The 25,535-nt window shown below is 44.3% G+C and overlaps 1 long non-coding RNA gene across 1 annotated transcript in view; it reads left to right on the forward strand.

Annotated features, from left to right (window-relative positions):
• Positions 1-23,811, forward strand: part of LOC128351746 (uncharacterized) — a 50,284-nt gene extending 26,473 nt beyond the window's left edge. The window contains exons 2-3 of the long non-coding RNA XR_008320016.1: positions 20,406-20,486; positions 23,128-23,811. This is a non-coding gene — a long non-coding RNA (uncharacterized LOC128351746). The remainder of the gene's footprint in view (positions 1-20,405; positions 20,487-23,127) is intronic.
• The last annotated feature ends 1,724 nt before the right edge of the window (positions 23,812-25,535 follow it).

Here is a 25,535-nt window from a genome sequence, read left to right on the forward strand (position 1 = left end):
TTGTAAGGTTGTGTATACAAAGGAGTGTACAAAGACAAAGTAAATGGTTGATAACTGGTTACAAGGTGCTATTGCCTATTGGTCCCCAAGGAACTAGAGAGATTAAAACCTTTTTTTAAAAAACCACCACTTTTAATGTACTAAGACTAAGGTCTTAAAAAAATAATAATAGGCAGGCTGTAAAAAGAGCAAGTTAGTATCTGTTGTGATGCCAAAACTAGGCAAATCCTGGCTTCTTCTGAGTCAGACCGTTGGTCCATCTAGCTCAGTATTGTCTACAAGGACTGGTAGCTGCTCTCCAGGGTTTCAGGTGGGATTTCCCAGCCCTGCTTGAGATGCCATGGATGGAACTTGGGACCTTCTAAAGATGCTCTACCACTGGGCCACCGTTCTTCCTTGATTTGAAATTGGGATTGAACCAATTCCTTATCCTAGTTTGTTTGCTGACTATGGTTAGAACAAGCTCAAATGTTGGTTCAACAAATCCCAGCTTTTTCTAAGCTATCTAGAGAAGTAGAGAACCTCTTCACATGCATGATGGGTAAGCAGGAGTCCATGGGCCCAAGGCTGATAATCATCATACTAAACAATTTTTAAACCATGGTTTAAAGGGACACCTAAACTTGGCCACTGCCTTGCCTTGGTTCACTTTGCCTGATTTGACTATCAGCCTGTCCTCAACCACACCTTCTGCCTCTACCTTTTAGACCATTCTTTTCCTGATCTAATACTTGACCCACTCATCCTTGACTATCCCTTTGTCTTAAGCTACATCTGGTCAACCTCTGGCCCCTTTGATCCTCATCTCCCCATGTCAGAATCAGACCCTTGATTGCAATCTGATTCATAGATCAACTCCCCATATTATTGGGAAGCCATATAATGGCTTCTCCCCATACTATAACTATCCAGCTATCCAGCTGACAGCTAGGTGCATAAGGGTGCATCATGGGTGTGTATAGGCAGGGGAAACTGAACACTCATGCAGCTTCCCCACAATAGATGTACATGGGCTGGGCGAAGAGTAATGTATGAAATGGTTCACCAAGGGTCCTACCAATTGAGAAAAAAGTACCTTTTTTGTAATGTGGTACCTTTACAGAAACTGGAAATAATGGCTGTGATGCATGCAGCAGTGTAATATTGGGGGTGCATAATATTGGGGCTCCACAGTTGCTGGCCATAGCATGGCAAACTGTACAACTGTCAGCAGTGTTGCAGCATATTAATGCACTGGACAGGAGGTTGGAAGGGAAGACCTCCAAGATCCCTTGTAACACTAAAATTCTATCATTCTAGGGATGTGGTTTCACTTGAATGAAAAGTCCATCTAGATCAGGGCTGCTCAACATCAGTCCTCCGGCAGATGTTGGCCTACACCTCCCAGAATCCCTGGCTATTGGCCATTATGACGGGATTATGGGAGTTGTAGTCCAAAACCATCTAGGGGCCCTAAGCTGAGCAAACCTGATCTAGATCCATCTAGTTCAGTATTCTGCTCCTCGCAATGGCAGATCAGATGCCTGAGAAGCCCATTAGCAGGACACGAAAGCAACAGCCCTCCTTTGAAATTGCTCCCCAGCATCTGATGAAGCCAGTCTTGCAGTAGTGAGTATGATTGTCCCCCTTTGCTAAGCAGAGTCTGGCCTGGTTTGTATTTGAATTAGGGATGTACAAACTGATTCGGATACAAAATGATTTGTACTCGAATCTAGCTGATTCGGGTGATTCGGAGACAAAACGAATCACCCCTGTGGTCCATTGGCTAGATTCGGGTACAAATCGAATCGCGGCTGATTTGATTCGAATCGATTCGGGTTTCGGATCTGTCCTATTAATTTCCCAAGATTCCCAGCTTTCATTAAAAAAAAAAAGCTAAGCTCTAGCCCTTATAGAAGTGGAGTTATGGAGCAAAATGTGTGGTCACTATTTTTCAAGTGTTCGGATTCTTTGGTGTGTAATAACTTTCACTCAATGAATCCTTATGAGGATTCATTACACACCTTCATTTCTTCTATTCATTTTGACTGTCATTTAGACAGTGCCAATTGTCAACTGCCATGTGCCAATTACACCCCACTCCCACCTGCAAGGCAGTGAGGTACTACTCAGTTTAAGTTAAATGCCTAATGGGTAGAGGCTACCACCCAAATTGCAGAGGGATTGGGCAAAGGGCTGGTTTTTGGTGAATTGTTGAAGTTTTCCATAGGAAATCATGTAGGTTTCAGCAGCCCCATAACTGCACTTGGGGGGTGGTGCAGTGGCCCAGAGTGAGTGGTGGTGTAGTGAACATAGGGTGCCAGCCACCCCCATGGGTTTCTAGCCCATGGGGTTCAGGGTTCTGTTGTTTCTGAGGTGTTCTGAGAGTAGAGTGTCTGGTAGCAAATGAGATTTTCCATACAAACCATGAATCCACTTTCATTTGCTACCATAGAATCTACACTCAGACCACCTCAGAAACAACAGAACCCTGTACCCCATCGGTTAGCAACCCCATGGGAGTGGCTGGCACTACACCACCACTCACTCTGGGCCACCACAGTGCCCTCCAAGTGCACTTATGGGGCTGCTCAAACCTCCATTATACCTTATAGGGAAAAACCTTAAAGATTAGGGGTGTGCACGGAACCGCAGAGCTGCATTCCGGCACTGGGGTGGGGGGTTCCAAAAGAGTACGGGGGGGCTTTACTTACCTCCTCAAGAATGGTGCCGTATTTCATTGAGTAAGCGGGCGGCATACCTCCCTGCCGCCCGCTTCATTCCCCCTCCTCTCGGCGCGGCCAATCCTCCTCCTTTTGAATACTCAATCGGGCAGCAGGGTATCTCCTAGTCCCTGCTGCCCGGCTCTTCAATTCCCCCGGCTCGGCTGGAGGCCGCCCCCCGCAGCCCCAGGACCCCTGCCGCCCCTTCCCTTCCCATACTCAAGCGGTCAGCAGGAGAACTCCCCTGCCGACCCCGTCCCCTTCGCCGGCTGGGCTGCAAATGGCTTCTAGGAAGCTTTTTGTGCGCCTGCGCAAAAGGCTTCCTAGAAGCCATTTGCAGCCCAGCCGGCGAAGCGAGCGGACGGCAGGGAGTTCTCCCGCCGCCCACTCTCTAAAGTAAAACTTAAAACTTGGCGTGGCTGGCACCCTCTATTCACTACACCACCACTCACTCTGGGCCACCGCAGCACCCCCCAAGTGCAGTTATAGGGCTGCTGAAACCTACATGATTTCCTATGGGAAACTTCAACAATTCACCAGAAACCAGCCCTTTGCCCAATCCCTCTGCAATTTGGGTGGTAGCCTCTACCCATTAGGCACTTAACATAAACTGAGTAGTACCTCACTGCCTTGCAGCTGGGAGTGGGGTGTAATTGGCACATGGCAGTTGACAATTGGCACTGTTGAAAAGACAGTCAAAATGAATAGAAGAAATGAAGGTTTGTAATGAATCCTCATAAGGATTCATTGAGTGAAAGTTATTATACACCAAAGAATCCGAACACTTGAAAAATAGTGACCACACATTTTGCTCCATAACTCCACTTCTATAAGGACTGGAGCTTAGCTTTTTTTTAAAAAACGAAAGCTGGGAATCTTGGGAAATTAATAGGACAGATCCAAAACCTGAATCGATTTGATTCAGATCAGCCGCGATTCGGATCCGAATCGAATTTGGGGTGATTCGGATGGGTCAGATTTGGATCCAAATCGAATCAGGGTTGTTTTGATTCAGTTACAAATCAAAACACAGAAAATCCGAATTGCACACCCCTAATTTGAATGGGAAATGACATATGAGTGCTGTCTGCTGTAAGATATTCCCCTTAAGGGATGGGGCCATAGCTCATCTGTTCTGCAGGCAGAAGGTCTGAGGTTCAGTCTCTGGCATCTCCAAGTAGGGCTGGGAAAGACTCCTGCCTGAAATCTTGGACAGCCGCTACCAGTCAGAGTGGGCAATGCCAATGGTCTGACTCAGTATAAGGCAGCTACCTATGTTCCAGTAACTGGTATTCGGTAGCATACTGCCTCTAAACCTAGTCTATAAGAGTACAGCTTTAAGTAACTTATGACTTAAAAACATGAGACTTACAGGGAATGTGATGTTGAATGTAACCACTGCAACACTACCAAACATATGTGTAAATTATGACAGATTTTTTTTTTTTTAAGCCAAGACTGGTTAGCATCAGGGGGAAAGCAACATTTTTTTTTAGCATTCTTGACTTCTAGAGAGCTTTGACAACAACAATAACAACAACAACAACAATTTATATACCGCTTTTCAACAAAAGTTTCTAAAACAGTTTACACGGAGAAATAATAAAGGAATAAGATGGCTCCCTGTCTCCAAAGGGCTCACAATCTAAAAAGAAGTTGAGATCCTGTTGACGAAAAATGCTTGTCAAGACTGATTTTTTTTTTTTTTAAACCGAGCTTGTTAAAAATTTCAGTTCTATATTGTGTGAGCAACATGATCATTTTCTTTCATTTAGAAAAGACATGTTTTAGCAGGTCACAGCTTTGGAATGTAGAAAGACACGTTGCAATTAAAAACAAAAGTTTTCAGATTAACTGTAGAGGAGGGTTGAATGCTTTCTTTGGGGTTGCTTGCATTTTTTCCACGGCATTAACATTTGTGCCCAGAGGTGTATGATGGGCATTTTGACATCTGATGACTTTAACAGGGATTTTTTCCCCCTCTAGGTATCGAGTTGTAGTTGTTGTGTATATAACATGTGCATCTTTAACCACTGCCTTTGACAAAACAGGATATTTAGCAGCCTGGACATCTGAGAGACTCGGGTCTTTCCAGACATCTTCTCCTAGGAAGAATTGTGTTCCTTTTTATCACATGGTTTCCACTACAACAGAATGCCCACCAAATAGTGAGCATAATGTGTGCAGAAATGTGACCATAAAAAAGGGCTGTAGATAAGTTACAACTTCCTTTTCTAGGAATGGGACAAACAATGGCTCATACATGACATGGGACCGAAGGGTTCCCTGAGCCTGAGATATGGAGGGAAGCTGAAAGTGTCACTGCAGACAGTCACATATCTTAGTTTGTTGTAAGCAGCTGAACTGAACTAGAGCTTTGACCCCTGGCCAGGCTTCCTAGTGAGGCCCTGGATGCTATTGCAGCCTGCCCTCTGCCACCTCACAGCCATGGGTCCGGATCATTGTTTTCTCTAATTTTTTTCCATCTGTGTGCAGAATGAGTTTTGTTCTGTGCAGCAGTATCCAGGCAGTGTGTGCACACAGGCATTCAGAATGAGACCTTCTTGATTAAACCTGAGCAGGATCTAAAATTAACTGAGTGGAGATTAAAAACCATGTGAGTGTGCGCGCACACGCATGCCTTAGAGGGAACACTGGTCCCAATGGCAAAGGGGGAACGCTCACCTGGAAAAAACCTGAGCTTCATGAAGAGCATAGGTTCAGACTTAAAACCCATCTGAGATTGAGCTGTACCTACTTACAGAAATCAGTTTATGGCCCCCAGGTGAATCTGAGGTTCAGACAATCACAGATAAGTTAGTTACTATCATTGTATGTCGATTCTGCATTATGTATGGATCCACCCTATGTCTCTTCTTCCCTAATTCCCTAATAAGTTGTGTCCCAGACATTAGCTGGGCTGATCATAGCAGTTTTTGCCCCCCACCTCTGTGTGCCCTATGTTGTTGCTTGATATTCAATGGAGGTGTGTCGTGTTTGGTATATTACTGCTCATCTCACAAAGCCATTTCCCCTATGTGTCTCTTAAGCAGGGAAAACCAAAGCATTGAAGTAGTACATTTTTAAAAATCTGACTATCTTGTTCATGTGCATTCATGGGAATTGCAATTTCCATCAAGAAAATCACCTGATTTGTCTGTTTTCATTCTCGTTGATTTCAAGGGAGAAACCACCTCAATTATTTTTACTCATAATTTAACCCTTTCCCCAGCCAAGCTGCATTACATTTTCAGGCACTTGAGGGGCTCTTGAAAGAATAAGGCTTGCCAAATTTCAGGCAGTTAGCACCGAGGGGGAGCATGTATTGAAATAGATATTGAAATAGACACACTCTCAAGAAACTTTCACTGGTTTCCAGTGAGAAACTCTGCTCCAACTTTCCTGAACATAATGTCTCAAGTTTCCAAATTTGCCCCCCTGAACAAACAAATAGGACCCTTAAATATGTAAGAAGAAACAAGAAATAGACTGGAAGGCATACTAGGGGGCTTAGATGGGAAGTGGTATACTTGTTTTGCAAGTAAAAAATATCCAGGGAACCCAGACCTCCTGAATTAAAATATAAGCAGTGGCTGACATCCTGACTAATGAAGCACCAGAGCTATGCGAGAAGTTCCAGTGCTACTGATGGATGTGACTAATGCAGCACCAGTGATCACAGAAGGAAAATGTCCATGACCTCCCCTTTGCCTGGAAGACCTCTGCCACCTGAAAAAGTGTCCTTAAAGGCTGCACAACTCTCGTTGGCTGCAAAGTCCTTTAAGACATATTTTCAGGTGGCACAGAGTGGTTCTGTTCTCTCCCTTAGCCCATTGATGCCTCCCTTTGCCTCTATCCACCTTTGCCTCTATCCACCGTGTCAGTGGTCAGAGTAAGGAACCTACCATTCTTCAGCTTACAGAACATAATAACATAGAAGAAAAGCCCTGATGGATTAGGCCTAAGGCCTATCTAGTCCAGCATCCTGTTTCCCACAGTGGCTAACCAGACGCCCCTGAGAAGCCCACAGGCAAGAGGTGAGGGCATGCCCTATCTCTTGCTGTTGCTCCCCTGCAACTGGTATTCAGAGGCATTGTGCCTCTGAGGCTGGAGGTAGCCTATAGCCCTCAGACTAGTAGCTATTGATAGACCTATCCTCCATGAAACTTCTGTCTGTCTTTTATTGGCCCCATTCGCACCTAACACAAAACCAGAGTTGAAGGGGCCTCAGGTTGAAATTTTTGTATGGCCAAATGCATGCAATCGCATTTTGGACCCCAAAGTGACCCAAGGCTTCCCTCCTGAGACTGCAGTTTGAACCTTTGGTTTGTAATGGGTTTCATCGCCCCTACCTGCATTTTGGCGGTGCCAGTGTTACCACCACATTCCCACTCTGCTGAAACCAGAGTTGATGGAGGAAGCTCCTCCCTTGCTCCAGCTGTGATTGACTGCCGGGGCTGTCCTTCTGTCAAGAAGGAAGCCCATGCAGCTGGTTCCCTTTCCTCTCCGCAGTCAGCCTCCAGTCTGTTATGTGCAAATGTGCACAGGAGAGTGGAGGGGGGAGGGAGTGGAACCATGGGTCCTTCCTTTGAGGTCATCACAATTCTCCCCCTCCCTTGAGCGCCATGCTGCATAATTTGGGGACCCAGTAGCCACGCTGGCATTCTTACACATAGCACTTGGACTTCATTAGGATGTCAGCCGGTATCTCTGAGATATGTGAAAAGAAATAAAAAATGGTTGTGGAGGGGCAAACGTCACCTATTTTGTAATTAAATGGCTCTAAAGCAAGCTGCACAAAGTGCTCATGCCCCCAATATGCTGGTAGTGGATCAGTGGAAAGCAGATTAATGAACTGCTTTAGATAAATCCCAGCTAAAGAACTCCCATAAACAAGGGGGGAAGCCATTAATGTTGGAGGTTGAAAACCAATATATGTTTGTAGTGTTGATCTGCCCTCCATTTCACCCACAGCCTTTGTTATTCAGCATCACTCTTTGTAAAGCATCCAAAAGGTTTCCTTTTGGGACAAGATCCAAAAGGTTAGGTTCTTGTCCCAAACCCCCATGTGCTCATGCTGGGGGTTTAAGCATGCTAGTCTTGGTATCACAAACTTCAGCTTGCTTTCTTGAATTCCCCTGAAACGGAGCACTGTTCCATACATTGGGAGGCTAGCAGCTAGGAAAAGGAATTAATGTATCAGAACAACCTCACTCTCACTACACTAAGTCCCCTGTATTCAACAACCCTTTCCCGGACACATGGAAGGAATCTGCCATGTACCATCCCATTAACCACCTGCAAACATTTTAGTGATGCAATCTCCATGTTATGCTATGTATTTGTTTTCACGTTCTGTACAGTATTTGCAATATATTTTTAATCATAGCAAAGCCTGCTTTCATCCATCAAAGCCAAATGTCTCCTTTCAGACCATTTGTTTACTCTTTTCAGTACCCATCCTTCATTTCAGTTCTTCTCCCAAGGCACACACTGTACGCCTGTTGAATGTCCTCCAACCAAGCAGAAATATATTATTTTAACAAATGGAGCTGGGTTCCGTAAGGGTGACTTCGGAATTCACAAGCAAACTTGCAACATAGAAAAAGATCCTCTTCTGTACCATGTCGGCCTAAGGAAGAAGAAGCAACTCATCTGACCGTATTCTGTCCCTTAATATGTATCCGCAGCCTTTTCCACACAAAGTTTAGGAACAAAAGAAAAGAACAGCTTTCTCAGATACAGTGTGCTGCAGTGCGGTGTAGTGGTTAGAGAGAGTTGGCCTAGGACTGGAGAAACCTGAGTTCAAATCCCTGTTCGGCCATGAAACTCACTGGGTGATTCTGAGACAGACACTTCTCTTTCATTCTAGCCTATCTCACATGGTTGCTGTGAGGATAAATATAATCGTGAGGAAAAATATATACCATTCTGGGTTCCTTGGAGGAAGAGTGGGGTATACAGTAAATGTAGCGAATAATTAATTAATTAATTAATTGTGGCCAGACTTAGATTTTGATCAGGATGACACTCTGAATTCCTGGCCTAAACTGCCTCTCAGGATTCTATAAGGATAACAAGGGGTGGGGGGACTTGTATGCTACCCTGAGCTTCTTTGAAGATGGGTGTGATAAAAATGTAATAGGAGAAAGTAAGAATCTGACTAAGGATATATTTAATCCACGATCCTGTTTCCAATGGAGAGCTACCTCCAAGCGCCCACAAACAATCTTGTAGTAGCAAGCATGACTTGTCCCCTTTGCGAAGCAGAGTCCACCCTGGTTGCATTCGAATGAGGGACCACATGGGAGCACTGTAAGAGATTCCCCTCAGGGAAGAGCATCTGAGGTTCCAAATTCCCTCCTTGGCATCTCAAAGGTAGGGCTGAGAGAAAAGTGCAGCTTAGGGGTGTGTGCGGAACCGATTTGAGCGGTTCAGTCCACATTTGGACTGGACTGCCGTCTGTGAACTGGTTTGACTGAACCGACTGGCTGGTCTGGTCCATCCGACTGCACCGACTCAAACTGGTTCAAGCACCTGTAAAGGAGGATCCAGTGAGGTTTCCCCTTTGCTTCCAAAGTAGTAAAAGGCACGGGGTGGGGGGGAGTGGGGAGAGAGAGTAGCCTTTACAACTGAAAGAGAAGGTGCTTACCAACAAGCCTGCTCTGTGCACACACACACACACCCAGTGGCGGTGGCGGCAGCACGCAAGCAGCCTCCACATATGCGCAGAGGATATTTGTGTGTTGCCACCACTGAGAGGGTGGGGGCAGCACCACACAGGCCTGCTGGTAAGTGCCTTCTCTTTCAGTTTTAAAGATGTTTCTCTCTCACTGCTCCCCCCCACCCAACACCTTTTATTACCTTTGGAAACAAAGGGGCATCATCACTGGATTCCTCTTTACAGGCAATCAAACTGGCGAACCGGTCTGTGGATGAACCAGGTTTGGACATCTTTCTCTGGGGCTGGTCCAGTCCACAATCAAACCAGCCCGGTTTGCTGCGGATTGGTTCGGCACACCCCTAGTGCAGCAGGGGAACTGGACGTTGTTAGGTTCAGACAACATGGAAATGAATGGAAGTAGCTGTTCAACCCAAGAATGCACACTTGCCTGAAACCAGCAGTTTTTGCCAACTTTCTGCTAGTCATTACAACACTGATAAAAGATCAAAGCTTAGAACGTTTCAGGGAAGATTGGAAACCTTTTTTGTTGTATTTAAAGAATTATTTTCCTAAAATGGATCTTACAGCTGGATTTGAAGTTTGAAATGCAGGTTGGGTAGACTAATGGTTTTTTCTTTTTTCTTTAAGCTTTAAATTGGTGTTTTTTAAAATTAATATTATAATAAGGTAAACTTTATAGTTTTTATTTCACGAAAAGAGGTGCGCGGGAAGTCCAATTGTGTTTATTATGGATGTTATGATTATTGTTAAAAATTAATAAAAATTAAATTTTAAAAAAACAAAACAACAACTTTCTGCTAGTCATGTGTAGCCACCCACAGAAAAAGAAAAATAAGAAGTTGGCTCTCTGTTCTTCGAGGGCTCACAATCTAAATAGAAACACAAGGAGCCATCACTGCAGGGATGATATGCTAGAGCTGGATAGGGATGGTTGCTCCCCACCTGCTAAATGGAAAGAGAATCATCACTTTTAAAGGTGCTTTGCCCAGTGAGCAGGGTTTACTGGTCTACAAAGCAAGCTGCTTCTGAATATAAAATTCCATTTAGCTACCATGGTTGATAGCCATTGAAGGCAATCACTTCTGTTTCTTTCTTTGGCTACTGGTTACTAGTAATGTCTTCTGCAACTTGGCCTGGAGTCAATAAAGATTATTACTGCTGATTATCTGAGAAGAAAATAAAAGCAACATGTACCTGATTTCCACCGTGTCAGACATAAAAGCTCAAAAACAATCTATACAACTGGATGCAGGCATCTTTCAATTTGCCTTGAGAAGTTAATTACCATTTCTGAGCAGAATCATTTCCGGGCGTAATGTTTTAGATTTCTTTAATGCTTCATTACAAAAATCAATGTAGCATGAACAAACAGAAGTCTAGTACTAAATGGGCAGCGAGTGTACCTTCTTGGCGAGCTGCTGATACGTATCTATAGACGGCTTAGACTTTGATGAGGGTCAGCTGGACACGATGCTGTCCTGTAATGTAAATTGAATCACATGTTCATGTGATTGCCTGGAATCAGAAGTTTGTAACCTTTTGTAGAGGGCCCAAGTTGAAAGCAGAAGCTGTAATAACATGTCCACACTGAAAAGCTGGCACAGTGGGTTGTTGAAAGGCATGCATGCAGCATTGTGAGGTGTGTGCGTATGGTAAGTTACTTCTGGGGTTTGCAATATAAAGGCAAAGTGCTGTGGATGTGAATCTATGGTCCTTGGTTTTTGAATCCTAACTGTTCAAACTGTTTGGTGTAGAACATTATTGCCCTAATGGTTTTGGACCACAATATGGGAGGCGGGGGTCAATTCATACAACAGGAAAAGCTGGAGAGCCCAACTTTTGTGGAGGTCGGGGAGGGAGAAGCTGACCTTGTCCATGTCATCTGAACCTGCCAACCCTACTTACATTTCTGGAGCTGTAAACAAGAGTTGAAGTTACTTACAGATGTCAGCCCTGGGACCTTAATTAGGGTGGACAGAACCAACATTGGTGGGTTCAGATGACAAAGCTAATGCCAGTTTCCCACCCCACAGCCATCAGAAGTCAGGCTTGCTGCCAAACTCCAGGAATAAGAGTTTAAACTTTTCTCATGGTGTGTCAACCTGCCCAAAGTATAAATATTATACCCAATTTTTTTTTGTTGGCTTCTCAAGCCAAAGAAACTGTCCTTTTTATGTAGAACGCCCTCTCCATTGAGATCCATCTGGACCCATTTCATTTTGCTTTTTAGCAGCTTTGACAAATATTTCTATCCCAGTGACCTGCTAACCTATGGTCTACTGCTTTATTTGTTTTGTGTTTTTCTGCTGTCTTTAATTTTTAATTGTAGTTTTATTCTGTTTGCTTTTAAATTTTGTAAGTCACTTCACCTTACAAACCGTGTCTGTGGGGTTTTTTAAATCAGAAAAGCAGAGTACATTTTTGGGTGACACTTTACAGAAGTCAACTAGCTTCTTAGAAGACAGCTTGGAAGGAAAGAGAGATGGAAGGCTGAGTGAACTTCTGAGAGGAAAAAAACTGTTCTAGGTTATGGCATCTGCTCTCTCCTCCCCTCCCTCCCCACTTTCTTCTAAGCAGCCCGTAATTGAGAAGGGCAGGTTGAAGGCCACCTTGAAAGCCCCTCAGCCTGATATAGGTCAAGTTCACGCATACAGTCGCACTTGAGGTTGGAGTGAGCTGCTGGTTCCCTGGCTCCCACATAAGCCACCACTTCCACTCCAGTTTCTACTATTCCAAGACTGGCTATTTCATGTGAACCCACCAATCTCAGATGCCGGGTTCCCTGATGCAAGTAGGGCAGGATATGGCAAGACTGATGGGTTCACCTGACATGACCAATCTTGGCATATCAAAAACTGGAGTGGAAGTAGCCGCTCTCACAAGAAGTGTGCACTTGTGGGGAATTGCCCCAACCTCAGATGCTACTGTAATTTGTGAATTTATATTTCTCTCATCAATCTCGGAAGTACTTTTTCACACAACACATAACCCACCTGTGGAATTCTCTGCCACGAGAGGTGGTGACAGCCAACAACCTGGATGGCTCTAAGAAGGGTTTGGATAACTTCATGGAGGAGAGGTCTATCAACGGCTACTAGTCAGAGGGCTGTGGGCCACCTCCAGCCTCAAAGGCAGGATGCCTCTGAGTACCAGTTGCAGGGGAGTAACAGCAGGAGAGAGGGCATGGCCTCAACTCCTGCCTGTAGGCTTCCAGCGGCATCTGGTGGGCCACTGTGTGGAACAGGATGCTGGACTAGATGGGCCTTGGGCCCGATCCAGCAGGGCTGTTCTTATGTTCTTATCTCCCTTTCTCTCCCCCACCCTTTCTCTCTTTTTCTCTTTCTATCCTTTCCATCATTCCTATAGAAATAGAGGAAGCTGTCTTATACCAAGAAAGATTATTGCTCCATCTAGCTCACTGTGGCCATTTACAGAAAAATGCAAAACAATATTAAAAAAAATAAAGCATTCATTAAAATACCAATAAGATCCAATCAAGCTGCACCGATCTTCTAAAGACCACAAGCTTGAGAAAACAAAACCATCTTCTTCCACCTGCCAAAGGTAGTGAGGGAGAGCAACAAGCACACAGCTGCAGGAAAGGCATTCCAGCATCTGGGGGCCAAACCTGAGGAGGCCCTTTCCTGTTTACATGCCAGCCAAGTCTCTTTAAGTATTGGCACATAGATCAGGGTCCCTCAATTATTCTGTTGGGCAGGCAGAAACATATGAGAGAAGATAGTCTCTGAGATACTGAGGGCCCAAAGTGTTAGACTTTAAAACTAAAAACTAGCATATGTGGTCTGTGGGCCTGTGGGAAGTCTGTGGGTTTCCCAGAGGTATCTGGTAGGCCACACTGTGTGAAACAGGATGCTGAACTAGATAGGCCTTGGGGCCTGATCCAGCAGGACTTTTCATATGTTCTTATGACTAGAAACACATTGGCAGTCAGTTCAGCCCTTTTAGAATAGGAGTAATATGCTCTCAACAAGTGGTTCTGAAAAGGACCCAATCCACTGCATTTTGCACTGGCTGAAATTTCTGGATATTCTTTGAGGGCAGATCCACATAGAACATATTGCTGTAATCCAGACATGACATGACTAAGGCATGGGTGACCATGGACAGAACTGCCTGCTCATGAAAGAGCCAAGCTAGCAAACCTATTCAGCAATTAAATTATTTAAAATAGTGTTATAACTGCTTTTCCTAAACTCAAGAGTGAGTAGACCCCCCAGTATGCTCTTTTTCTGCTCTCTTTTTCTTATGGATAGAACTGTCAACATTTTTTCTTGATCTCCCGTTAATATTCCATAAAATTATGCACAATTGCAACTTGCCTTATTTCCCCTTTGTGCAGAATTTTATGAAATATTAACAGGAGAAATCAAGAAAAAATGTTGACAGTTCTATCAATGACAAGAAAAAGATCATTTCCCCATAGAGCAACCACCCTTGCTTCTACTTGTGGATTCACACCCACAAGTAGAATAGTCAGGTCTGAAAAAAGGTAATGAAATTTTTTAACAGAAGAACAAATTAAATTGAAAGAGAAATTACTTCTCTTCTGAGACTTCACCCAAAGATTAATTAATCAGGTTTCTCCCCCTCCTGTGTGTGAGTTAAGAGTTTTAAAGAATTCTCAGGACAAAAGGATGACTGGCATTAAAACAATTTTTTTAAAAGGACCGCTCAATATAGAACTTATCTCCTCGAGCAGATATGCTCAGCCTTCGTTCATTCATTAAACCATCACACTGGTGGGTGAGGGGTTTGTTGCCACAAGCGCGTCAAGGTTGTTAAACAAAGGAAGCTAACAGGGCCGCCCTTGCAACCGCCTGTTATATGGCTGGGCCCTTCTCATTTTTTATCAAGACATCTACCAATCCTTGCTTTAAAATGGGTTAGCCATTAACCCAAGTCAAAACAATAGGCATTTTATTTGTGCAGCAATTATCCTTGTACAAAAGAAGAGAGCCAAAAGTTGACAGTTTGCAAGGGGGGCAGGGATGAAGGGGCAAAGTGAGTTCAGTCAGAATACCCAGGGAGGGGTTTGGGCCTGTGAGGAAAACATAGCATTGTGGGGCTGATGTCAGAGGAATGCCGGGGGGGGGGTTACTCCCAAGGGTGCAGGCAGATTTCAATGAATTTATTTAATATATCTTTTTACTGATGCATTTCATATGAATAAGTTCAATATTGCCTTACATATTTCGAGCTGAAATGCTCTTCCTCTGGAAACAAACACAACCTATTGCAGTCAACTTTATTTACTTAAGAATTGCTTCTGAGGAAGAGCATTTCAACACAAAACGCTAAACTTATTCATATGAAAGGCATCAGTTAAAGGATATATTAAATAAATTCATTGAAATTTGTGTTGGAGTTTGTAATTATTTTTCAAAGTGCCAACATAGGAAGCTACCTACTCCAGTTACAGAGTAGAGTGCAGAGTTTTTGTTGCTGTAGTCATCTAAAGAACATGCATTTAGAGACTGTAGTATAATCTAAACTAAATAAGTTTATTGGGGAAGTCCATTCCGGATTGTAAAAACCTAGCCCTATCTAAGAGCTCCATAATGGATAGATGGGGAGAGAGAGATGTTTCCATCTACTTGCCAAGAGAAAAGGAAGTGGACTGACTCCCCACAGGAAATGCCTGAGGAGTCAAGGAGAGGAGAGCTGGTCTTGTGGTAGCAAGCGTGACTTGTCCCCGTAGCTAAGCAGGGTCTGCCCTGGTTGCATCTGAATGGGAGACTTGATGTGTGAGCACTGCAAGATATTCCCCTCAGGGGATGAAGCTGCTCTGGGAAGAGCAGAAGGTTTCAAGTTCCCTCCCTGGCTTCTCCAAGATAGAGCTGAGAGAGATTCCTGCCTGCAACCTTGGAGAAGCCGCTGCCAGTCTGTGAATACAATACTGAGCTAGATAGACCAATGGTCTGACTCAGTATATGGCAGTTTCCTATGTTCCTATGTTCAAGGCAGGGGTCATAGAGTAGGGATAAAGCAGGGACAGGTAAAGAGACCCTCACTAACTACCTCTTAATGCCCCTAGTGGTCATTAGGATAGTTGGTGCAAAAAGTCAATGCACTGGAACTCCATCTCCAACAATCAACCAGTACCTTTAAGAGTCCTTCCCGCCGCTTTTCATTTCCTATTGCCAGTGCTGCGTCATTTTTCTCCCCCCTCCCAAATTGCTGCTGATGTCTGAGAACAACAGAGGTAAAAAGGGAATAGATTTGACTGGGTTTCTTTCTTTTGGCATTGTGGTGTGTTAGCTTTGGAGCACAGAGTAGGGATGTGCACGGAACCGGTTCGGAGGCCCTTCTACAGATCTCCAAACCGGTTCAAAAGTCCGCTGTTTCCCCCCTGTTTGAAGGTGAGGGGAGTGTAGCTTTAAGGACTGGGGAGGGTGTTCCCTCCCTGCCGCATTTCCCCCATTGGCAACGGTGTGCAAAATTGGTCCCAACGTGCACACACACACCGGGCACTTCCAGCCACTTCTGGTCTGCAACGCACCGGGGCAAACAAGGAGGTATGCTGCTGCCCTGCGGGACCAATTTTACACACAGTGCTGATGGGAAATGTGTGTGTCTGTGTGTGTAAGAGCACCATCCCCAGTCTTTAAAGCTATCCCCCCCACCTTTGAACTGGCAGTCACGAGTACCATGCACATCCCTATCACAGAGACCTCAGTTCCAATTCCTCTCTGTTATGAAGGTCACTAAGTGGCTATAGTTTGTTTTTTTTTAAAATAGATCTTGTCCCCCCCCCCAATGGAACTCAAGGCAGAGTTCAAAGCACACTCGCACAAAATTAAAATACAATGCTATTGAAAAAACAACACATAACTGTAGCCTACAGCCAACAGCAATAAAATATCATAAAAGCAGAGAGAGGTAAAAACCAAGTAAACTATAAAAAAACAGGAGTAACTAAAACAAAACAAAACACTGGGCAAGGCCTGCCAAGATAAAAATGTTTTCAAACAAAAATGGCAAAGGAAAGTGCCATCTAAAAGATCACATGGTAAGGAGTTCTAGGGAGAAGGAGCTATTAGCAAGAAGGCTTTCTCATGCATTCTAGCCAATTGTGCTCAGAAGGCAATGTCTTTGGGAAGGGAATGTCACACAAGGGAATGTCTTTGAAAGGTGTCATAGGGCAGGCAGATTCAAATGGGAGAAGACTGTCCTTCATGTAACTTGGCCCTAAGCTGTATAGGGCTTTAAAAGTTAGGATGCAGCTCCCATTATATCCTTGCTGTGTTAGTCAGGATGTCAGCCATTGTCTGCAGTGAGCTTTGGAGAAAATAATGGCAACACTGATAAACCTTGTGTGTGTGTGTGTGCATGCTTGCCCCAGGCACAATTTATCCTGGGACCAGCCTTGGTTACAATTCATATCCCCTCACCCCACAAATTGTATCTTATATCTATTTCTGAAAGAAATGGAAATGTTAGGATTCTTATGAACATAGACCTGGAGAATCTGTGGACAAGATGGAGATACCAGCTGACTAGGTATCTGCAAATACGTTGGTTTCTCAAAAATCTGAAGGGGAAAAAACCTAAGGGGGAAATTAAAAAACCAACCTCCAAAACTGTTCCAATGTAACTCAATGGAACAGAATGTCCGTGAGCTCAGAGGGAAGTTCACAGACAACCAAGTGGGCAGAGCTAATGGAACTCAGTGGCAAGGAGCAGGGAAGGAAGGCTTGAACAAGGCCTTGAAGGCTTGTTATTGGCATAACTTACTTCACAGGGTTGTTGTGAGCAAAAACTTAAGTATGTAGTACACCACTCTGGGCTCCTTGGAGGAAGAGCAGGATATAAAATGTAAATAACAACAACAACAACAACCGCCTTGGGATTGTTTTTAATGGAAGGCGGTATATAAATGTAACAATAAAATAAAATAAAAATAAAAGATAAATGTGGGTGACTTCCCAGCTTGCAGACTACTTTCTTAAGTCAGTAACCACTCCTTCTGCTTCTGAGGGGAAAAGGTATCTAAAACTTTAACCTTGCTCAGGCACAGGTTCAGGTAACACATCCACACTGAGGATATACAAGGAGGATATCCACTCTGAGGTTTTACTGTGGATATACATCCACACTGAGGATATACAAGGTCTACACTTGTTTTGAAAAAACTCCTGAAACCAAACAAAAGACAGAGTTTAATGAATGCATTTAACGCTCACATGAAGTTTGGTTCTCAGCGGAGGACAGTGAATTGCAGAGTAAAATAAAGATAGCATACAGCAAGCAGACAAATGATGAACAAATGGGGAGTCATCAGGTAATGATCTCTGGGATAAAAATAGCAGTGTTGCAAGCATGTATCTGCGGGCTACTCTGAGTCTGCCAGTATCTCCTTCTCCCCTACAGGTGCTCCGGTTCTGTGTCCCTGAGAATCTGTTAAATCGTGGAAGGTTTGCAGTCTTCCTATTTCATAAGCAAAGTGGAGAGATGCATAAGAGAGAAGTAACTCACTTCCTCACGTCCACATGTCTGCTTTAGTAAGAATTTTGCCAGATTGTTTGGTTTCTTTTTAAAGTCGTGCAGCAGGCCTTTGAGTTTCAGCCTGGCTTTTGGCACGAGAAGCAGTCTTTAAAGGTTTATTGCTATTATTTTTATTGGACTGGTTTGAAGTCATGGCATACCTTTCAATTGGTATGGTCGTCGGCGCAGAAATATTTCACACAGCTGGAGGCTGTCAGTACTGGGAACCGTGAATGAGGGGGTCTGCAAACAAACAGTCCACTTGAAGCCTTTACAGGCGCCCTGGCAGAAAGCCAGATTTATTATTATTTTTCCCCCTGCATGCCAGAAAGCAGGCCTCTGTTTTCAGTTGCTGGTTCTGATTCTGTTCCATTAACTGACCCCTTAGGTCTCTGCCTTCAAACATGTCACTTCAGAACACACATTAAGATAGATATGCTAGTCTGCTTTCAACAGCAGATATGCCATACATTCCTTTCCTTAAGCTTTATGACAGGGTGATCAGGCAGGCCTAGTAGTGTATAGATCAGTGTTGCTGAGAGTTTGTGTAATTGTGCCTGTGGAATCTTTCCTGAATTTGGGGCCTCTGGACCTCAAACCTCAGAGGTCACATCCCCAGTCCTAAGCATTCCCTATCCCCAAAATTATCAGGAGGTGCTAGCTGATGAAGCAAACATGCAACACGTGCTTCAGAGAGGTGATTTTTAAAAACTATCTCCTCTTCCTTCTAAAGCCAACTGTGAGCCCAGAAAATATGTCCCTGAGGGCTGTGTGACCCTCAGGGACATATTGTTGAGGGCATAGTGGGTTTCAGAGGGAAGGGGAGATTGGGAAAACTCACTGAGCCCTTTCTCACGATCAGCGAGAAAGGGCTCGGGGTGTGCGGGGAGGAAGCCTTGAAAAGCTTACCTCCCCCGCAGACGATATCTCTATATGTGTTGTACACAGATCTCATGCACCCAGATGTGCAGCTGTTTCCTCTGGCAGCATGGAGGGTCAGGGCCGGGATTCATCGCCCCAACCCCCAGAACTCCCATAATACACCACACAAGTGTGAGGTGCATTATGGGGATGCTTCCAGCACTGGTTGGGAGGCTACTGCTGTGTCGACGCTGCCCGAAGCCGTGCAGCACTGACACACAATCATTTAGCCCGGGCTAAAGGCATGCCTGTGCCCTTAACCCAGACTAACAGGCTCTAGGCTAACTCTGGCTAACCAGCCCTTGGACAGGTTTGCTGCTGCCACAAGCCACATGGCTCCCTGAGGTTCTCATGTGCAGGCGAAACCGGTTTTGACCAGTTTTGCCTGTGCTTGAGACCAGCCTTACCCCTTTCCCAAAGTGCATGCGGCCCGTCTTCTGCACCAGTGCTTCATTAGTCTGGTTGACTGTGCCAGCATTTCACAACCTTTAAAGCTAAGCAGTCGTCTCATTCTTGGAACCTGGTCCTTCCAGCCTAACTCTTCAGTCGGTCTTCTAACAGCAGGGGCAGGTTGTTGTTTTTAACCTAAGCCAGTGTACCCTATGGGTGTCTATCTCCAAAGGCAAGATGGAGTCAAGAGCGATGTTCACCAAGTCCAATGACAGTTGTATCAAGTATGTTTGTCTTCCATCTCTTCTCTTTGTCATCCTCCTTTTCAGTCCCTGTTATCCACCCCCTTATGTTGGAGATTGAGGTGTGCTCCAAGGATGCAGAACACTTTGTTATGTCTGGCCTGGCTGTGTTTACATCCAGTTCAGATAGCTATGCCAAAGAGATGTCCAGTCTGTGATAATACAGCAACTGACAAGCCACTGCCTTCAATTCTAAATAACTCATTGGGTGTATTTCTGGAACTTATTGGGTATAGTACTGCTGACACCCTCATTAGGTATACTACCACCCTCAAATCTAGATAATGAATACAGCGAATATTTATATACCACTTTTCAAGCAAAGTCCCCAAAGTGGCTTACATAGATAAAAATAAATAAAATGGCTCCCTGTTCCCCAAAGGGCTCACAATCTAAAAAAAGAAAGATAATATAGACACCAGCAACAGCCACTAGGAGGATGCTGTCCTGGAGATGGACAGGGCCAATTGCTCTCCCCTTGCTAAATAAAGAGAATCACCACTTTTAAGAGGTGCCTCCTTTGCTCAGTTAACTCATTGGATTTTCCCCTACTAACTGGGCCAACAGGGATCTGTTAAAGTGGTGGTGCTCTTATATTTAGGAGTCCCTAATCAACCTCCAACACCTAAAAAAACAACACCCAGTGATTGCAGAAATAGTGCTATTGCATGTATTCCGATTTGCGACATTTATTCTCCTTCTGCAGCTTTACTTTTAAAATGACCCCCCACCCAAGATGTATTCTCAGGCATTTTACAGGTGTTCCTGGAATAAGTAGGGTTTTTTTTTTCTGATGCTGTGACCATCACTGCAGCCTGAGAAAAAACTACACAAAGCAAAGGGGAAGTATACAGGCTTTTCTCCTCATGCTTTTGTCGCTTCTTTCCTGGTGCATTGTAGAGTGAGATTTCGGAAGGAAACACAATGATTTGAAACTGGAAGGCAGCCAATTTCTTCAGAGTAGCTGCATCTCAAGTACAGGTAAGCCCCTGCACCTCAGTTCATTGAACCACCCCTGGGATCAAGTGCACAATTCAATAATTACCAGCATGGGGTTGATACTGATCTCAGTCCTGATAATGATGGCCAAGCACAGGCTTAATATACAGAAGTGAGCCCAAATAAAGAAAGCATCTGAGCATGTAAACAAGTAGTTCTAAGTAGAAATAATGAAGCCTACTTTCTGTTTCTTTTAACTCCTTCCTAGGACACCTCCCATGTGTTTGGATTTGGGTTGTATCTGATTGTCAGCATGGGTTACAAAGCGCTGTTGTCTATGAGTGGTCATCATCTTGAAAGAACATTCTGGATCAGCAAACAAAACAAAACAAAACACATTGGGGTCCCCTGGGGCACTCCCTCCAATATGCTGTGGATTTGTTTTGTATTTGACTGTAAATACAAAAGATATTAGAGGATACAAATTCAAAAGATATTAACCCCTGCTAACTGAGCAAAAAGGCATCTTTTAAAAGTGGTGATTCTCTTTATTTAGCAGAGGGAGAGCAACTGGCCCTATCCAGCCCTAGCACAGCATCCCTCCAGTGGCTGTTGCTTGGGGTCAACCTTATGTTTCTTTTTAGATTGTGAGCCCTTTGGGGACAGGGGACCATCTTATTTAAGTATGATTTATTTTTCTATGTAAACCGCTTTGAGAACTTTGCTCGAAGAGCGGTATATAAATGTTCGTAGTGATAGCAGCAGCACTAGTAGAGGACACACACTGCCATAGCGGTCGCATTAGTCTTCTTCCCTTTGGAAAGCAGGCTAGAAATGTCTTACCTTCAAGTTACCACAGACGTCCAGGAGTGGGGAGTAGCAGGTAGGGGTGTGCATGAAGTGTTTCGACACCTCTATTTCCAGGGCGCCTTCCAGATGACACACTGTTTAGCAGTAAAATGCTTCGGCTTGGCAGGATTGTTTTGAAAATGCAACACACATGATCGCTTTGGGTTTTTTTGCAATACACTTGCAACATTGTAGGACTAAAGTGGAAGGATAAAATCCAAAAGAAGGCATCGGAAATGTGAATGGCACCTTGCTGATAGCGCAGTGACTGCGATGTCGAAACACAGGCAGTACAGAAGCACACTTAGTGGACAGTAGTGACACTGTTGTAGCGGGTAAATCTGGAAAGCGCCCAGGTACCAAAATGCTTCAAGCTACCTCAGCCAAATCATTCAGTGGGGGACCAACAGGCACTTTACAGGGAGGGAGACAGGTCTCACCTGCCCCTCCATTACACCTTTGCTGCCCCCCCCCCCCGCCATCCCAGAGTGGTGCTGTTTGCATTAAGCAGCCAGGCTCTCTGTTTGCCTGGCTGCATTTGCTTAGAAACAGGAAGTTCCTGTTCCGAGCAGGAAATGCCATCTGAGCATGTGTGGATGCCATCTTGAGTGGTCAGATCTTTTTCTAAGCAAATGCAGCAGGGCAAACGGAGAGCCTGGCTGCTTAAAGAGCCCCTGGTGGCGCAGTGGTAAAACTGCCGCCCTGTAACCAGAAGGTTACAAGTTCGATCCTGACCAGGGGCTCAAGGTTGACTCAGCCTTCCATCCTTCCCAGGTCGGTAAAATGAGTACCCAGAATGTTGGGGGCAATATGCTAAATCATTGTAAACTGCTTAGAGAGCTCCGGCTATAGAGCAGTATATAAATGTAAGTGCTATTGCTATTAATGCAAACAGCGCTGCTCTAGGGTGGCAAGGGGCAACGAAGGCGTAACAGAGGGGCAGGCAAAACCTGCCTTCCTCCCTTTAAAGTGCCCACTCTCCGCTGCTCCAGATCTGCACAAAACTCTTTGTGAACATCCCTAGTAGCAGGGGTGTTATCTACTTGCCTGGGGCACAGCTTGCCTCACAATGCTGCTAGAGAGGAGAGCTGGTCTTGTAGTAGCAAGTAGGACTTGTCCCTTTAGCCAAGCAGGGTCTGCTCTGGTTGCATATGAATGGGAGACTTGATGTGTGAGCACTGCAAGATCTTCCCCTCAGGGGATGGAGCTGCTCTGGGAAGAACAGAAGGTTCCAAGTTCCCTCCCTGGCTTCTCCAAGATAGGGCTGAGAGAGATTCCTGCCTGCAACATTGGAGAAGCCGCTGCCAGTCTGTGTAGACAATACTAAGCTAGATAGACCTAGGATCTGGCTCAGTATATGCGGCTTCCTATGATCCACCAGGAAGTTTTTCACATGGGGCTTTTAAAAGCCTTTAACTCCCATCTCCTCCAGAATGGAGGGGGTGCATCCACATATCGGCCAGATTTACCCCTAAGTCCCTGCAAGTTATCGGGGAGCAGTTCACACACAATTTGGGGTTTTCACTGCATATTAGATTGTAGCCCAATTTATATCCAGGGTTTAAAAGTCCAATATTTGCATTACAACAACTTCGAGTTTGCAGTAAAGCCTCCCAGTAAACTCGTGGTAAAGCCTGCTGTGTGTAAAAGTCCCTGATATCTGTTCCTGATATCCTCAAGTCAAATGGTCTTGAATAGCTGCTCCTTCAATACTATATTAGCTGGACCAATGGTCTGGTTGTATAATTCAACATCATGCTGATATACAATATATATACACATACCACTGCATGTTTCTGAATTTCTATAAAATCTAATGGAAGTTATCTCCTAGATAACTTTACTTGCAAGTGGATAATTGCATCAATCCAAGGAAAAGAAGTACATCAAGAATCAACCCTAATTTTTACTTGAGGAGCAGAGCATGCTGGGACATGATAGTTCAGAATCAAAACTATTTGTTCTTTGTTCCAGCGCTGTGGAGTAGCCCTCAGTGTATTCATTAAAGTTTGGCAAGTTTTCATATGGATGCACATCAAAAGGATGGCTATTGGCTCACTTGCTGGCAAGAAAGAAGATATGAGGAGAAGTCCAGGGTCTATTTTACACTGCAAATCAATATCTACCATATGGCACAGCAGACCTTCTCCAAACCTGAAATGACTGACTTTTGGAAATCAAAACGATACATATATTGACAGCAGGATTAGTTCTATCAGCAAGAACTTGTAGATGATATACGAAGGGAGGAATCGTACTCATGTTGAGTCCGTACCATTTTATTTAAGGAATCTCAAGTTGTAATACAGCATTATGCATCTTAATCACAGGGCTATACTCGACAAAATGTTGTTTAATGTGATTCATGCTTTGCGGGGGTGGGGGGAAGAGAAGGCACAAGGAAACATAAGGAAGGAGAAATGTAGTCTGTGGCTGAAGAAGCCACTGTGCTAATTGAGTCTTGCTGCATTTTACCACATGTTGCTAAAATAAACATTTCCGAGTGCATTTTAAGTACTCATTCATCTTCCTTTTTTAAAAAGCACTGCATTGTCTTGTCTTACAGCTCTTTCCTCTCAACCTGTTCAGCATAAATGCCCTTGTTAATTACTGCTTTTAACTGAAGGCCAATTTATGTTTTGTGAATGAATCAGATTTTCTTTTCCTAGAAAAAAAAGTCCTTTGTTCACTGTTTGCTTCCTGCTCCCTATTTAGAGCCAACTTGAACCACATTAATTTAATGTTCCGCTCTTTAAAACACAAAACAGTTTTTTGCGGGGAGTGGATTTCAGTAAGAACCATTCTGACTCCATTTAGGGTCGATTCTCAGAACTGCTGGATTCATGGAAACAGGTTCTTTTCTTTTTCTTTCTTGTGATGACATGAAGAACCTGTGACCTTGTGCCTTGGCTGGAGCCAGTAGTTGAGGGGCTGATATATTTGCCATGACCTGGAGATTTTGAGAGGTCCATTACTGATTCCCAGCGGCAGGTGGAATAATTCATTAGTAGGAACTGCTTGCTGCCACAGCAGGACATTGGAGTCAGAGTTGCAAAGGTAAGGTTGCTGATTGGCTAGCTACACTGAGATCAGCTGTCCATGTCCATGTCTGCCCAGGAGCGGCTAGCCACTCAAGAGAAATACGATGAGAAATATAACCCAAAGCAAGGCTATGTTTGATGGTTGGAGCTGCCAAAGCAAGGAAGCAAGTTTAACCACCCTGGTGATGTCCTTCAATGCATCCCTATATTTTAGTATGTATGAATGTAATATATTTATACCACCCAAAATTCTGATCTCTGAGCAGTGTACAATAAAACACATCGATAAAACAAACATTAAAGCATTAAAACAATTTGAAATCATAACAAATTCTATGTCTAATTAGTTAGCGTTTTAGTTGGTGTTCTAATTGATATTTTAATCTGGTTTTATGTTTTAACTGTTAAAATCTTGGTTTATTTTATGCTGTAAACTGCCTAGAGACCTCAGTCGTGGGTGTTATACAATTTATTTGGATGGATGAATGAATGAATGAATGAATGTGTCTTAACAGCTCTTTTAAAAGCTGTCAGAGATGGGGAGACTCTTATTTCAGCAGGGAGCGCATTCCAAAACCTCGGGGCAGCAATGTAGAAGGCTCCTTCCTGAGTAGCCCCAGATGTAAGACAACATCTGCCATTCATTCCTTTGGGGACATCTAGTGCTGCGATTGGGAACACTGTTGTAGTGATGGCACAACCTGCCCTTCACTGCTGGGGTTCTGTGGAGGGTCAGATCTACCTCTGCACACATAGGTTTACTGCCTTCCCTCAGCTTCCCTTGAAATGTAGAAGCCATCCCCCTCATACCTCCTGCAGGGATGACCAAATGGACCACCAAGGACCGCTTTGTCATCCATACAGAATATCTGGCCACACTAACTCAGAGACAGCTCATTGCTTCCTGCCATTTAAGATGAGTCATAATGTACCACTTTTGGGCAAGCTGTCACAGCCCTGCCCTCTCTTCTGTTGCCCTGCTCCTGAGTCAAGGACTGGCGTTGATGCCCCCGCTCTTCTCCCTCATCTTCTGGGCACACACAGTTTCACTGGCCTCTGTCTCTCACTGCCATGTGCTTTCTCCAGCACCAAAAATGGACAAGTCTGGTGCTGAAAAGAAGAAAATGGCAGGAGCAATACACATGCCCTGTTCACATACAGCAAGAGCCAAGTGTACATGGCTACAGATCTGTACACAGGT

This window comes from Hemicordylus capensis, chromosome 1, assembly GCF_027244095.1.
Source record: "Hemicordylus capensis ecotype Gifberg chromosome 1, rHemCap1.1.pri, whole genome shotgun sequence".
NCBI classification, from domain to species: Eukaryota; Metazoa; Chordata; class Lepidosauria; order Squamata; family Cordylidae; genus Hemicordylus; species Hemicordylus capensis.